The 14,025-nt window shown below is 34.3% G+C and overlaps 1 protein-coding gene and 1 non-coding gene across 2 annotated transcripts in view; both read right to left on the bottom strand.

The window, feature by feature from the left end:
* The window catches only part of Hcn1 (hyperpolarization activated cyclic nucleotide gated potassium channel 1), a 275,653-nt gene that overhangs the window by 158,946 nt on the left and 102,682 nt on the right, over positions 1-14,025 (bottom strand). The gene's annotated exons all lie outside the window — the stretch shown is intronic.
* LOC150064520 (U6 spliceosomal RNA) lies at positions 12,379-12,485 on the bottom strand. Its single transcript, XR_016535330.1, has one exon. It is a non-coding gene; the product is annotated as a U6 spliceosomal RNA (small nuclear RNA).

Below are 14,025 nucleotides of genomic sequence, written 5' to 3'. Positions count from 1 at the left end.
GTTAAAAGTAGAGAAAAGGGTTTATATTATTTTTGAAAGCCATGCACTGAAAACCAAATTGCATCATTTGAAGCATAGAGATCTTAATAATTCACAAAATGACAAGTCATTATCTCTATTCTTAAGTAAAACTCTGACGCATGCTAGCAACCTATAATAGTCTGTTATATCTCTCTACAAACCAAAATTTTGAAAAGACACTTCATATTCTGTCATACATATGTCTGCCAAAATTTTCTGACCAACTTCCAAACTGGGTATGAACAGTAACCAATAATAGAAAACCAATCAATGAGCAAAGAACTTTAAACAAATGCATGTTATTGGATGCATATCTATCTCATTTCAATTCAAGCAAATAGGCTATTTGACTTTAAAAATCTCATCTATTTTGCTGTCCCTTGGTTATCTCATATAGTTACAGTATTTTACCTAGTTATCTGATATATTGTATGCTGTATATATGCATATTTGAAATTGAATAGGGAAGGGGAGAAAACAAGATGAGGGGTGGGGGTAAAGGGATGGAAATGGGGACCACAACATGAGAAAGGTATCAATGTATGTGAAGTAATTCACCTTCTATCTGGTGAATATAATGTAACCCTTCTATTAATTACAATAAAAATATATGGAACAAAAAATCTGGCAACATTGTTTTATTTCTATGAAGGATTATGGCATATATACATAAATACACATGTATGTACACATACATATATGTGTGTGCATATGTATGTGTACATATATGTGTATATATGTACATGGAAAGAGAGAGCCCTAGAAAATGTTCTACTAAGATACTAAGGGATTTCTAAGATATCACACAGAAATGTAGAAAAATGGAGATTGATAAATTCTGCAGTTACAAAATTATGTAAAGTATTACCCCATCAAAAACATTTTTACCAAAATTGTAATTAATAAAATGGCATAATATTTCAATGATAAAGATACTCATTTTCATTTTATATTCTCAGCAGTTATAGTCTAAAAATTTTTGTTCTCTACACTTATACAATGCTTGTATAGACATATATACACAAATGACTGAGAGTGAAGAATCATGGTTTGAAATAAATTGGAAAAAAAATGAGGGCTGGAGACATGTCCATGTAGTAGTTCAATAGCCTAATGTGCATGAGGCCTATACTTATGAAAAATCTTTTTGATATAATTAGGTAAATTTTTTTCCATGGATGATTACTTTCTAGTTACATATAAATTACAAAAATACTCTCAGATTTCAAAATTATTTTTGTATCATTTGAAAATTGTTCAAAATTAAGATCCATACAGTGATTAGATTTATAACCAAATAGATTAAAATTCTGGAGTTAAAATAAATGCACTGTAATCAATTGCCACTATTGCCATTATATGCAAGATCATCCCACATGTTCTGCTAGAAATCTATGATCCAGATAGATTTAAAGAAGCAGATTTATTGTAAAATTTTGCATACAATCTTCAGGCAGGTCTATAAATAAAGTCTTCAGAAAAATCTATCACATTTCTCCAAAGAACTGAAAAGGCTTCATTAAATCTGATGTCTCCATTAACATCAGCAGCAGTAATTCTCTCTATAACGTCTGATCACTACTTCCTATCTCTCAAACTGTGAACTCACAATGCCTTTGTTTTTGATACCATATACCTAAAACAGTATCAGGAGGATTCGGCATCACTGAACTCAAATAATATAGTAGTTATCAAACAGTAGCATTTCATTTCACCTAGAAAGTCAGTATTCCTTTGCAAAGTAATAACATCTTGCAACTGCAAGATGAAGACAAATGTACTGTCATCTGCAGGACATTATTTTATATTACTTTATTACAACCAGCAATAAGTTTAACCAAGCAAAATGCTTGAAATATCCTCCTTAAATAAGCAGTTTTCAATAACAAAAATATCAATATACTTAATTCCATTTTAAAGATACATCAGAATCCTTTTTTTTATCAGATCTTTGATTTCAAGGAAGAATTATAAAGTGTCCAGAATTAGTAAGAAAGACTTGTTCGATAAGCTTAGAAATAAGTTTTTTGTGGCCGGGAGTTTGGTCTAGTGGTTAAAGTGCTTGCCTAGCATGCATGAAGACCCGGGTTCGATTCCTTGGTACCACATACATAGAAAAAAAAAAGCCAGAAGTGGTGCTGAGGCTCAAGTGGTAGAGCTCTAGGCTTGAGAAAGTCCAAGGACAGTGCTCAGGCCCTGAGCTCAAGCCCAGGACTGGCAAAAAAAAAAAAAAGAAATAAGTTTTTTGTTTCTTCATCAAAACATCTGACTTACATTATAGGAGAATTCTCAGAAGGATCCTTATGACTAAATTGCCTATTTTTGTAAGTCTATCATAATAATCCGTATCAAAGATTAGTATTAAAAGATAATTGATTTTTAAGACTTGAAAAAAAATCATACTAAGCGAAGTAAGCCAGAACCAAAGGAACATAGGCTCAATGGTTTCCCTCATTTGTAATAATTAGTATACATCTGGGACTCTCCAAGAAGAGGATTACAATAGCTCAAAACCTAGATACATAAGGTCATATAGGATGAGACTAAATGAAAGAAACTCTAGGATATGGAAACAAGACATTATCTTGTGTGACTGTTGTTCTTAATGTACTGTGTTATTTCTCTTCTCTTTTTTTATTGCCCTTTTGTTAATCTCATATTGTTATTGTATGTGACTTTGTTACCTGATCTACTGTATATATGTTGGGGAGGGAAATGGGGACAAAAACATGAGAAGGGGTATCAATGTGTGAGAAGTAATACACCTATACACCTACTACCTGGCTAATGTAACTGTAACCCCTTTATACATTACCCCAACAGAGAGAGAAAGAGAGAGAGAGAGAGAGAGAGAGAGAGAGAGAGAGAGAGAGAGAGAGAGAGAGAGAGAAACCTGGTTAACCCAATAAAATGTAGTTATACCACGCTAGGCTTGACACACTACAGAAAAGTCCACCCTGTAGCAATTCAGAATAACCTTTCAGTAACGAACAGAAACCACAAAGATCAGTAAGGATAGACAAGGAGCTATTTTAATTGCCTATGAATTAGAAGGGTAACATTTTGATAAAGCTATCTTGACTTTATAATCCTCTCATGAGACCACTTGATTAACATTGTTATAGTAGTTTTTTATAAAACATCTCACTTCATCCTTGACGATTAGCATTATCTGCATTTCTGGGAGGCAGATAAATAGGGGGTAAATGTAAGGCATGAAAAGTAAGAGATTTCTCTATAATTTAAGAAAATGTTTACATTTTCATACTGTTTTGATGCTGCTTCTTCAAAACGCACTGAAGACATAACGCCTACATCAAAACACTTGGCTTTGAAATAAAACTGCTCCAAGTCCTTTAAAATCTAGCGAAATGTTCATGACGTTCTTTAAGAAATTCTGCAATTTTCCTTTTTCTCCCTATTGCAGGGGGAGAATGAACATTTCTGAAACATTAATATAATTATGTAACTAATACATATGGGACTGAGAATTTCAAGTGATTCATGGCCTTTGCATATATACAACAGGTGATTGTTATAAGCAATATCTCTAGTCATAATTCTAAGCAATTATAATTGTAACTATATGCAATTATTTTAAATGTGGATCAATAGATTTTTATAATAAAAGAAAGCCTTCAATCTCTTCAATGTCTGCTGAAATATCACAATGATGTAGTCTTTTCCCAAAAATCGTTCTTTGCTTTTTCTCTGTCCTCTCTTTGTCTCTGCCATGTCTGCTGATTCTCATGTAATTCTCAAGTATGTATGCATGTATGTATGTATGCAGGGATGTATATATAATCTCTTTCATTGTACATGCAATGAAAAGTTGCATTTTACCTATATTTTAAATACCATTCCTTACACCAAGATTCTCTCTCTATCCTTTCTATCTACTGCTAAGTGGCTGCTTTCTAAAATTCTTTTACCAGCTTCTTCCCACTTGTATCACTGGCCAGTCACTCTTTTCTCCTAAAATTTGTCATAACGTCAGCTGTCATTTAAAGTTTGGAGACTTTTTTCATATATTTTTATTGTTATTAATAGAAGGGTTACATTATATTCACCAGATAGAGGGTGCATTACTTCACAAACATTGATACCCTTTCTCATGTCTTAGTACCCATTTCCCTCCCACCAACACCACCCCTCATCTTTTTCCCCCCTTCCCTATCCAATTTCAAATAACCAAATATGCATATATAAAATATATCAGATATCAAGGTGAAATACTGTAACAGTATGAGATAGCCAAGGGACAGCAAAAGAGATGAGGGATAACATAGTACATTAAGGACAACAATCACTCATTATATGGCTTTTGTTTCTATATCTTCGAGGTCCTTTCATTTAGCGTCTTACTATATGGCCTTATGTATCTAGGTTTTGGTCTATTGTAGATCTCTGCTAGGAAAGCCCAAGGTTTCTACTGATTATGACAAATGAGGGAAACCATTAAGCCTATGTTCCTTTGAGTCTGGCTTACTTCACTTAGTATGATTTTTCTAAGTATGGCAGTTCCTCAAAAGACTAAACATAGAACTCCCCTATGACCCAGCAATTCCACTACTTGGCATTTACTCAATTGTCCAGAAACAAGGACATGCTAAATCCACTAGCACAACAATGTTCATTGCAGCACTATTTACTATAGCAAAGATATGGTACCAACCCAGATGTCCCTCAGTTGATGAGTGGATCAACAAGATGTGGAATTTATACACAATGGAATTCTGTGCTACTGTCAGAAAGAACATTGCCCCATTTGTTAGGAAATGGAAAGACTTAGAAAAAAATCATATTAAGTGAAGTAAGCCATATTCAAAGAACTTAGGCTCAATGGTTTCCATCATTAGTCCTAATCAGTAGAAACCTTGGGCTCTCCTAGCAGAGATTTGCAATACAGCAAATCTTTGATACATAAGGCTATACAGTATGATGCAAAATGAAAGGACCTCTAGGATATAGAAACAAAAGCCATATAATGAATGATTGTTGTCCTTAATGTACTATGTTATCTCTCATGTCTTTTGCTGTCCTTTTGTTATCTCATATTGTTACAATATCTCACTTTGTTATCTGATATATTTGATATATTTGTATTTGGTTATTTGTAATTGGATAGGAAGGGGGGAAATCAAGGGGTGGAGGTGGGGGGGAAGGAAATGAGGACCAAGACATGTGAAAGTGTATCAATATATGTGAATTAATGCATCTTCTATCTGGCAAATATCATGTAACCCTTCTATTAATTACAATAAAAAATATATGGGAAATAATTAAGGGAAGTTTGGACAAATGGGACTGCATTAAACTTAAGAGCCTCAGTATGGCAAAGGACATAGCTAGCAAGTTAAATAGAAAGCTCACAGAGTGGGAGAGTAAACTTGTTCAACCATTATGGAAAGCAGTATGACAATTCCCCAAAATACTAAATATAGAGCTCCTTTATTACCTAGCAATCCCACTGCTTGGCATTAGCCCAAATGTCCAGAAACAAGGACATACCAAAGCTACTAGCACAACGATGTTCATTGCAGCATTATTTACCATAGCTAAGATATGGAACCAACCCAGATGCCCATCAGTAGATGAATGGGTCACAAAGATGTAGTACTTATACACAATGGAATTCTATTCTGTAGTGACAAAGAATGGCATTGTTCCATTTGTAAAGAAATGGAAAGACTTGGAAAAAATTATAAGTGAAGTAAGCCAGACCCAAAGGAACATAGGCTACATGTTTTCCCTCATTTGTAATAATTAGTACACATCTAGGGCTCTCCTAGCAGAGGATCACAATAATGCTTGCAAAAGCTGTGTTCATATAATCACATAGGATGAGACTAAATGAAATGAACTCTGGGAAACAAAAGGTTTATCTTTGTGATTGTTGTTCTTCATGTGAAGTTATTTATTTTCTCTTTTTTCTCATTATGGTTAGTCTTACGTGCTTACTGTGTCTGACTTTGTTACATGGTATATTATATACATATATATATGTTTATTTGAAGGGAAGGGGGAAAAAGATGAATGGGAGGGGTGGGGGAAGGGGAAGGGGGATAAAAACATGAGAAGGGGTATCAAGATTCAAGAAATATTGCACCCATTACCTGACCAATTTAACTCTAATCTCTCTATACATTATCCCCACAATACAATACACTGCAGAACAAGTGCATACAAATACACACACACACACACATACACACACACACACAAACACACATATACCATCTCATATAATCAAATGTAAAGTTAACACATAACAAATAAAAAACAACAAAAAATAAAAGTTTACCCAGTATTCCAGCCTAGTCCTAGATCATCTCTATGCTCTTATATCCTGGGGATTTCACACACACACACACACACACACACACACACACACACACACACACACACACACACAGATTGTCTGACATTTATTTCAAACTAAGCCACATGGTGAACTAGAAGTCACCCAAAATTTGAAGTCACATTTCCCCAAACATTGTCCTCAGTCACTCCTTATACCTCCATTTTTTAATTTAATGTTTTTATAACTTGTTACCACAATACAATAAATTTAACAAAAAATAAAAGAAAATTGAGAAAACTCCTGGCATTCTGAAGGCTGAGGAAAATGCTGAAAGGCATGACACTGCTTAAGATTCATGTATTCATATACTTTGTTGAACTGGGCAAACAAATATTTGAAAGATAAACATGCAGTTAAAAAAGGAGAATGTATGACATAATGGGAAAACACAGGGAGAAAGGGTAGTTTTTTCCCCTAAGTCATTATACTTAATAAGCATGATCAAAGAGAGGAAATGTGTGTTAGTGAGATGGAATTCATATTTATATTTAGAATTTGTAGAATCATTGCTCATGAATAAGAATTTGACTGGTTTTATCTCTACTTCCTGTGAGGGAACCTAAGTAATAAAAATGTCCTTATTATTTAGAAGCCCTTTTGATCGCAAGTGATTTGTGCTAGGGATATAGCACAAATGAAGGAATGAAGACTAGCCACCAGAATAAAGAATCATGTGATTAGAAAAGGTTGGTGCTTTTATCTAGCCTGACCCCAGGTGAGGAAAAGGGGTTGAGAGAACAGAAGCACCATTCAGTGATAGGACTAATAATTGAATATTCCAAGTCACAAGACTCCAGTAAAACTGTAGACATCATCAGGCACCAGTGGCTCATGGCTGTAATCCTAGCCATTCAGGAAGCTGAAATGTGAGGATCATGGTTTGAAGCCAGCCCAGGCAGGAAAACCTGTGAGCCTCCAACAAATCCAATAAACTAATCAGAAAAATCCAGAAGTGCTGCAATGATGCAAATAGTAGAGCACTATCCGTGAGTGCAAAGAGGCTCGGAGACAGCCCCCAAACCCTATGTGTATTAATGAAAACCTAAAGGCTAAGTAAAATTAACTTTTCTCCACGAAGATAGATTGAATGACTAATACCATACTGGTTATTCACATATAAATCTTCCAGCCAGGTTGAATTGAACCAGGAAGAAACTCAACCTCCATTCAAATACCTACTATGCTATAAGTGTAACATCTGCAAAGAAAATGCAATGTATGTTCTGTTCGCTGTTTCAAGGATTTACTCTTAAAATGACAGTCATTTTGTTCTGAAGATATGCTCTTCTATGATAGTACCTTTGAAAATAAGAAATTATTAAACTTATTGTTTACAAAATCCTTACTTCACAGGCAATTTGATATTAAACAATCCAGCTATAATTGTCAGTGTAAAGAAAGAGATAATTTTTAAAAATTTTAAATAAACAAGATATAGGTGGCAGCCTCAGATACATCTATTATTAATCCATATCAGATCAAGAGAAAAGAAAAGACAGCAGGAGAAAAACAAGTAAAAGATTTATAGTACACAGGTGATACATATCCTTATTTGTTAAGAACTTTCTTTTTCTGTTCTGTAAACTAAAAATACCTTGTAACATAACCCAAACTAATTACCCTGTCAGAAGATTCTTCTGTGTTTTGTAGTCAAATTAAATTGAGCTAAAATCCATCGTAAGAAGACATATAGAGAACAAAACAATGAAAGTGCTAGCTTCTAAGGGCCTACCCAATCCAATGGCACTTACTAAGACACCCATGAGTTATGATTCATAATATGGCACTATTCTCTCATCCTTCTTAATTGGATATGCCACCTTGATTATCCAATACTAGAACTTCTTTTTAAAATTGTATAACAATAGGATGAGGCTAAATGAAAGGACCTCCATTTTATGGAAACAAGAACCATAAAATATGTGATTGTTGTTCTTAATGTACTATGTTATTTCTCATCTCTTTTGTTGTCCCATGGTTATTCTCATATTGTTATAGTATCTTACCTTGTAAACTGGTATATTGCATATATGATTATTTGTTTCTTTGAAATAGGAAAGGGAAGGGGGAAACAGGATGGGGGGTAGGGAGAGGGAAATGGGGAAAAACATGAGAAGGGGTATCAATGTGTGTGAAGTAATGCACCTACTATCTGGTCAATATAACTATAACCCTTCTATTAATTAGAAAAAGAAAAAAGAAAAAAAAGGAATTTTGAAAAAAATGTATATGAGGCTGCCTCCATTACAGGAGGAAATTAACATAATAAGGAAATAAAGAAAAGCAATTTTATTTAAGTAATACCCTCTATCTGTTTGATAGTTAACATTAAGCACTTCATTTGCTTATTTCTTTAATTAAATCTCAGACTTTTTTGGTGTTTAGTAGTTTAAAGAATAACAGTGGCTCATTATAAAATTATTGAGTAACATAAAGTAACATAAGACATACAATTTCATTACTTATCTTGTTCTAAAAATTACAGCTTTAATTAAAATCAGGTTATGAATTTATATTTAAAATTTTCATTTTTTAATGAAAATTTATTTGTCTTCATTTTGAGACAAGGGTTCTCTACACAGCTCAGGGTTGCCTGGGACACATTGTGTGGCACAACCTGACCTTGAACTCACAATCTTCTTGCCTTACAAATACTAAGATTATAGGCATGTACCATCAAACCCTGTGTAAATAGAAGTTTATGTTTAGTGCAATTTTGATAATGGAAGCTTATGTTAAGTGCAGTTTGATAACCTATATTTTTATTATATGAATAAATGAGTACTATTATTACCATTATTACTATTACTGCTATTTGCTTTAAGAGCAAGAATATAACATATCTTATGCTAATAGTATTCTTCTACATATACAAGATAACTGATTTATGTAACTTCATGTAGAAAACCAGCATAAAAATTCAAACTCTCTGGAGATATTTAAGTCACCACATAAAATAATCAATTTTCAGATTCTTGCCAAACAGATTATCTAAACTTGTGTTATAAGTGTTAATTTACATTGAAGAAGTTTTACTACTTTTTAATTACCAAATTTGGAAGTAGCACTGTGGCTCGAGTGGTAGAGCAGTAGCCTTGAGCACCAAAGCTCAAAAATCAGTGTCCCCAATCCGCCTTCAAGCCCCAAATTGGCAAAAGAAAAAAATCTTTTTTTTTTTTGTCATGGGACTTGAACTCTGGGCCTAAAGTGCTGTCCCTGAGATCTTCAGCTCAAGGCTAGTGCTCTACCACATTGTGCCACAGTGCCACTTCCAATTTTCTAGTGCTTAATTGAAGATAAAAGTCTCATGGTTTTTAGGGCCTGGGCTTGCTTTGAACCAGGATCCATAGATCTTGGCCTCCTGAGTAGCTAGGATTACAGGCATAAGCCACTGGTACCCAACTAAAAATATTTAATTTTTAATTAGTGCCTATCAACATTTTTATTGATATTTAATTCTCCCTTTTTTTAGGCTTTATTTTCTCTGCCACATCTTTGCCTGTTTTCAGGCAACATTGAGTCTATGTTCCTTTGAGTGTGGCTTACTTCACTTAATATGATTTTTCCTAAGTCTTTCCATTTCTATACAAATGGGGTGATGTCATTCTTTGTGATAGCAGCGTAGAATTCATTGTGTATAAATACCACATCTTGCTGATCCACTCATCAACTGAGGGGCATCTGGGTTGGTTCCATATCTTTGCTATGGTGAATAGTGCTGCAATGAACATTGTTGTGCTAGTGGATTTAGTATGTCCTTGTTTTTGGATGGTTGGGTAAATGCCAAGTAGTGGAATTGCTGGGTCATAGGGGAGCTCTATGTTTAGTCTTTTGAGGAACTGCCATACTGCTTTCCATAGTGGTTGAACGAGTTTGCACTCCCACCAATAGTGTAGTAGTGATCCCTCCTGGCCACATCCCCTCCAGCATCTGTTGTTATTAGTTTTCTTGATCCTGACCATTCTAACTGGAGTGAGGTGGAATCTTAAGAGTTGTTCTGATTTGAATTTCTTTTATGGCCAGAGATGTTGAGCATTTCTTCATGTGTCTATAGGCCGTTCTTATTTCCTCTTCAGAGAAGACTTTAAGTCTTTGGCCCATCTTTTAATGGGGCTGTTGTTTCTTTGGAGATTAGTTTTGGAGTCATTCAATTTTTTGAGCTGTTGATATATTTTAGATGTGAGGCCTTTGTCGGTTGTATGGTTAATGAAGAGCTTCTCCCACTCTGTAGGATTTCTAGTTAATTTGCTAGCTATGTCCTTTGCCATACAAAAGCTCTGCAGTTTAATGAAGTCCCACTTACCCAGCCTTTCTCTGATTTATTGTGTTTCTTGGTCCTTATTAAGAAAGTTTTGACCTGTGCCAAGGAGGCCTAGTGTATCTCCTATTCCTTCTTGTAAAGTTTTCTGTGAGTCAGTTTTTACCTCCAGGTCTTTGATTCATTTGGAGTTAATCCTGGTGCAGGGTGACAAAGAAGGATCCAACTCTAGTTTTCTTCAGGTGCTTAACCAGTTCTGCCAGCACCACTTGTTGAAGAGGCTGTCTTTCTTCCATTCTATTTTTTGACTCCCTTATCAAAGATTAGGTAGCCATAGGTCTCTGGGTTAAGATCTGGGTCCTCAGTTCTATCCCATTGGTCTTCAGGCCTGTTCTTGTGCCAGTACCAAGATGTTTTGGTCACTATAGCTCTGTATTAGAGTCTAAAGTTTGGTATTGAAATTCTTCCTGTGCTGTTCTTTCTGCTAAGAATTGTTTTTGCTATATGGGGTCTTTTCTTATTCCATATGAAATTTTGGATTGCCTCTTTCATTTCTTTAAAGAATGACATTGGGATATTAATAGGTATTGCATTGAATTTGTAAATAGTGGGGCATTACTTCTTTCAATAAATTGTCTTGCCTTCAGTATTATATACAGCATAGAATTCACTGATATGCACATTTTCCATCTTATCGTCTCCATGTGTACTAAGCAGCCTAATCAAAAAGTAAAGGAAGGTCAGCTATTTTATTGTTTTGATAATTTAGACTGAATACATAGAAATCCTGAGGCCAAATTGTTTTATTGCTCAGGGCATTTAGCTCACTTTCATTGTAGCCATTCTACTTTTTACTAGATGGTTAGGTTGGTTTAGCTAAGGAAAAATAAAAATAAAATAAGAACTATTCTTATTTTAATTTCTAAAGATAAGAATTCCAGCTATAGCTGGGCATGGTGGCTCATGCCTGTAATCCTAGCTATTCAGGAGGCTGAGATCTGAGAGTCACGATTCAAAGTCACCCAGGGCACTAAAGACCATGAGACTCTAATCTCTAATTAACCAACAGAAAATCGGTAGTGGGGCTGTGGCTCATGGGGTAGCCTTGAGATGAAGAGCTCAGGGACAGCGCCCAGGCCCAGAATTCAAGCCCCATCTCACACACACACACACACACACACACACACACACACACACACACACACACACAAATATCATGTAACTCTTTTATTAATTATAATAAAAATTTAAAAAAAAGAATTTCAGCTATAAATAGAGATAATTAGAGATAAAAGACTGATGTTTCTATCAAAACTTTAACAAAAGAATCCATATGTAAAAATCTGCTAAGAGAATTATAATTTCTTGAATGGCCATTTTTTAATTTTATTTTTTTCATATATTTTATTGTAATTAATAGAAGGGTTACATGATATTTGCCAGATAGATGGTGCATTAATTCACATACATTGATACCCTTTCACATGTCTTGGTCCCCATTTCCCTCCCCCCCACCCCACCCCTCATCTTGTTTTCCCCCTTCCCTATCCAATTTCAAATAACCAAATACAAATATATCCGATATATCAGATAACAAAGTGAGATACTGTAACAATATGACATAACCAAGGGACAGCAAAAGAGATGAGAGATAACACAGTACCTTAAGGACAACAATCATTCATTATATGGCTTTTGTTTCTATATCCTAGAGATCATTTTGTTTAGTGTCATAAAAATTATGGAACGCTTCACGAATTTTCATGTCATCCTTGCACAGGGGCCATGCTAATCTTCTCTGTATCGTTACAATTTTAGTATACGTGCTGCCGAAGCGACCACGACCATTTTCCTTTGTAGCAAGGATAATTATTTTTTTCTACTATATCATATTTTATACTCTCAGTATCAGCATGGATGAATGTATCTGTAGTCATGCTAACAATCATAATTAAATATTTGATATTTACTGGATTTTTAATTAAACATAGTGGATAACTACTAGTGCTCTTTCAATTAAAAAGTATCTACCATGTTTACATCATTGAATCAGTGAATTCTAATGCTTTTTTATGGTAGGCACAATTGGTTGTTCAACTATAGCTGCTTCTTTATTTATGCCTAATAACACAGATGGTCTAATTTGTTTGATGTGTCCACTGATTCTCATTTAATTTATATGAAGCTAAATTGGTAAAGGAAGCTGATAACCCCTTTCATCTGACAGCAACTGACTGGAATTTGTACATGTTGAGGTTTCATAGATAATTATCAGATATATTCACATCTTTTAAAAGAACTAGAGATGTGGGTGATTTTATATGGACATATTACCTGGCTACTGTACCCATAAACTGGAGACCAAATCAGACACTCTTAGTGGGGCTGAGATGACACACACAAACATGATACTTTATGAACTCGTGAGCCACCAAATTAATTTCATACCAACTCTACCCCCACAATACTATTATGAATCACAGCATGTATGTTGAATTTGAAGTTACTATGATTTATGACAACTTCCATTTTGCTTACAAAACATCAGAAAGTGTGCAATATCTTTCTTTTTAGGTCCCATGGTATTTGGTCTAATCAGAACCAAAAAAAAATCTGTTTCTTAGAAAGTATTTATCTTCCAAATTCTCCACCATTCATTTCATAGTAAAGAGATTTTTAATTGTTATTGTTTGGGAGCTTAGAAATGAATCTGGGGATTTACAAATGCCACGATTCCTTTAGCTACATTTCTAACCCCTTCATTCATCTTTCTACATGTTGAACACTGTTAATCCATACTCACTCCTTATTAGATTAACTGCTTAAATATCAATATCAAAAGTAGTAACAAATAGACATTTTTCATTATAAAATGAGTCTTAAAATATACTAAAACCTAAAGGAATGTAATGTCTAATATACATGATAAAATAAAGGAAGACTTGTAGGCAGGGTGTGTGATTGCTCTTCAATAATTTCTCTTAGGTATCCTTAAGATTAGCTCACTCTTTGTAAAATTTCAATTCAGAGAAGTGCTCAAAACATTTACAAGAGAGTGGATTTGGATAACTGCACACTGTACAGCAACACTAATTTTGGAAATATCCAAGTAATAAAATTAAAGAGGAGGGCATACAGAGACATTTTGTATGTTTGTATGTATAATGGCTGCACTTTAACCCTGAGTATAGAGATAAGGTTAAGAATGATATGATAATATTACTTTTGTCTTTTAAACAAATGAAGAAATAAGATTATTCTCTTTTAATAGTTAGACTTAGCAGAAAGAGAAGTTTGTTGGTACAAAATTGCAGGGTATGATAATGGATTGTGATATTAATTTATACACAAAAATTTAGTATCAGTTATGTCTCAGACAAAA

This window comes from Megascapheus bottae, chromosome 4 (assembly GCF_031878675.1).
Source record: "Megascapheus bottae isolate mThoBot1 chromosome 4, mThoBot2.hap1, whole genome shotgun sequence".
Lineage (NCBI taxonomy): Eukaryota > Metazoa > Chordata > Mammalia > Rodentia > Geomyidae > Megascapheus > Megascapheus bottae.
This window is presented reverse-complemented; position numbering and strand designations above follow the sequence as displayed.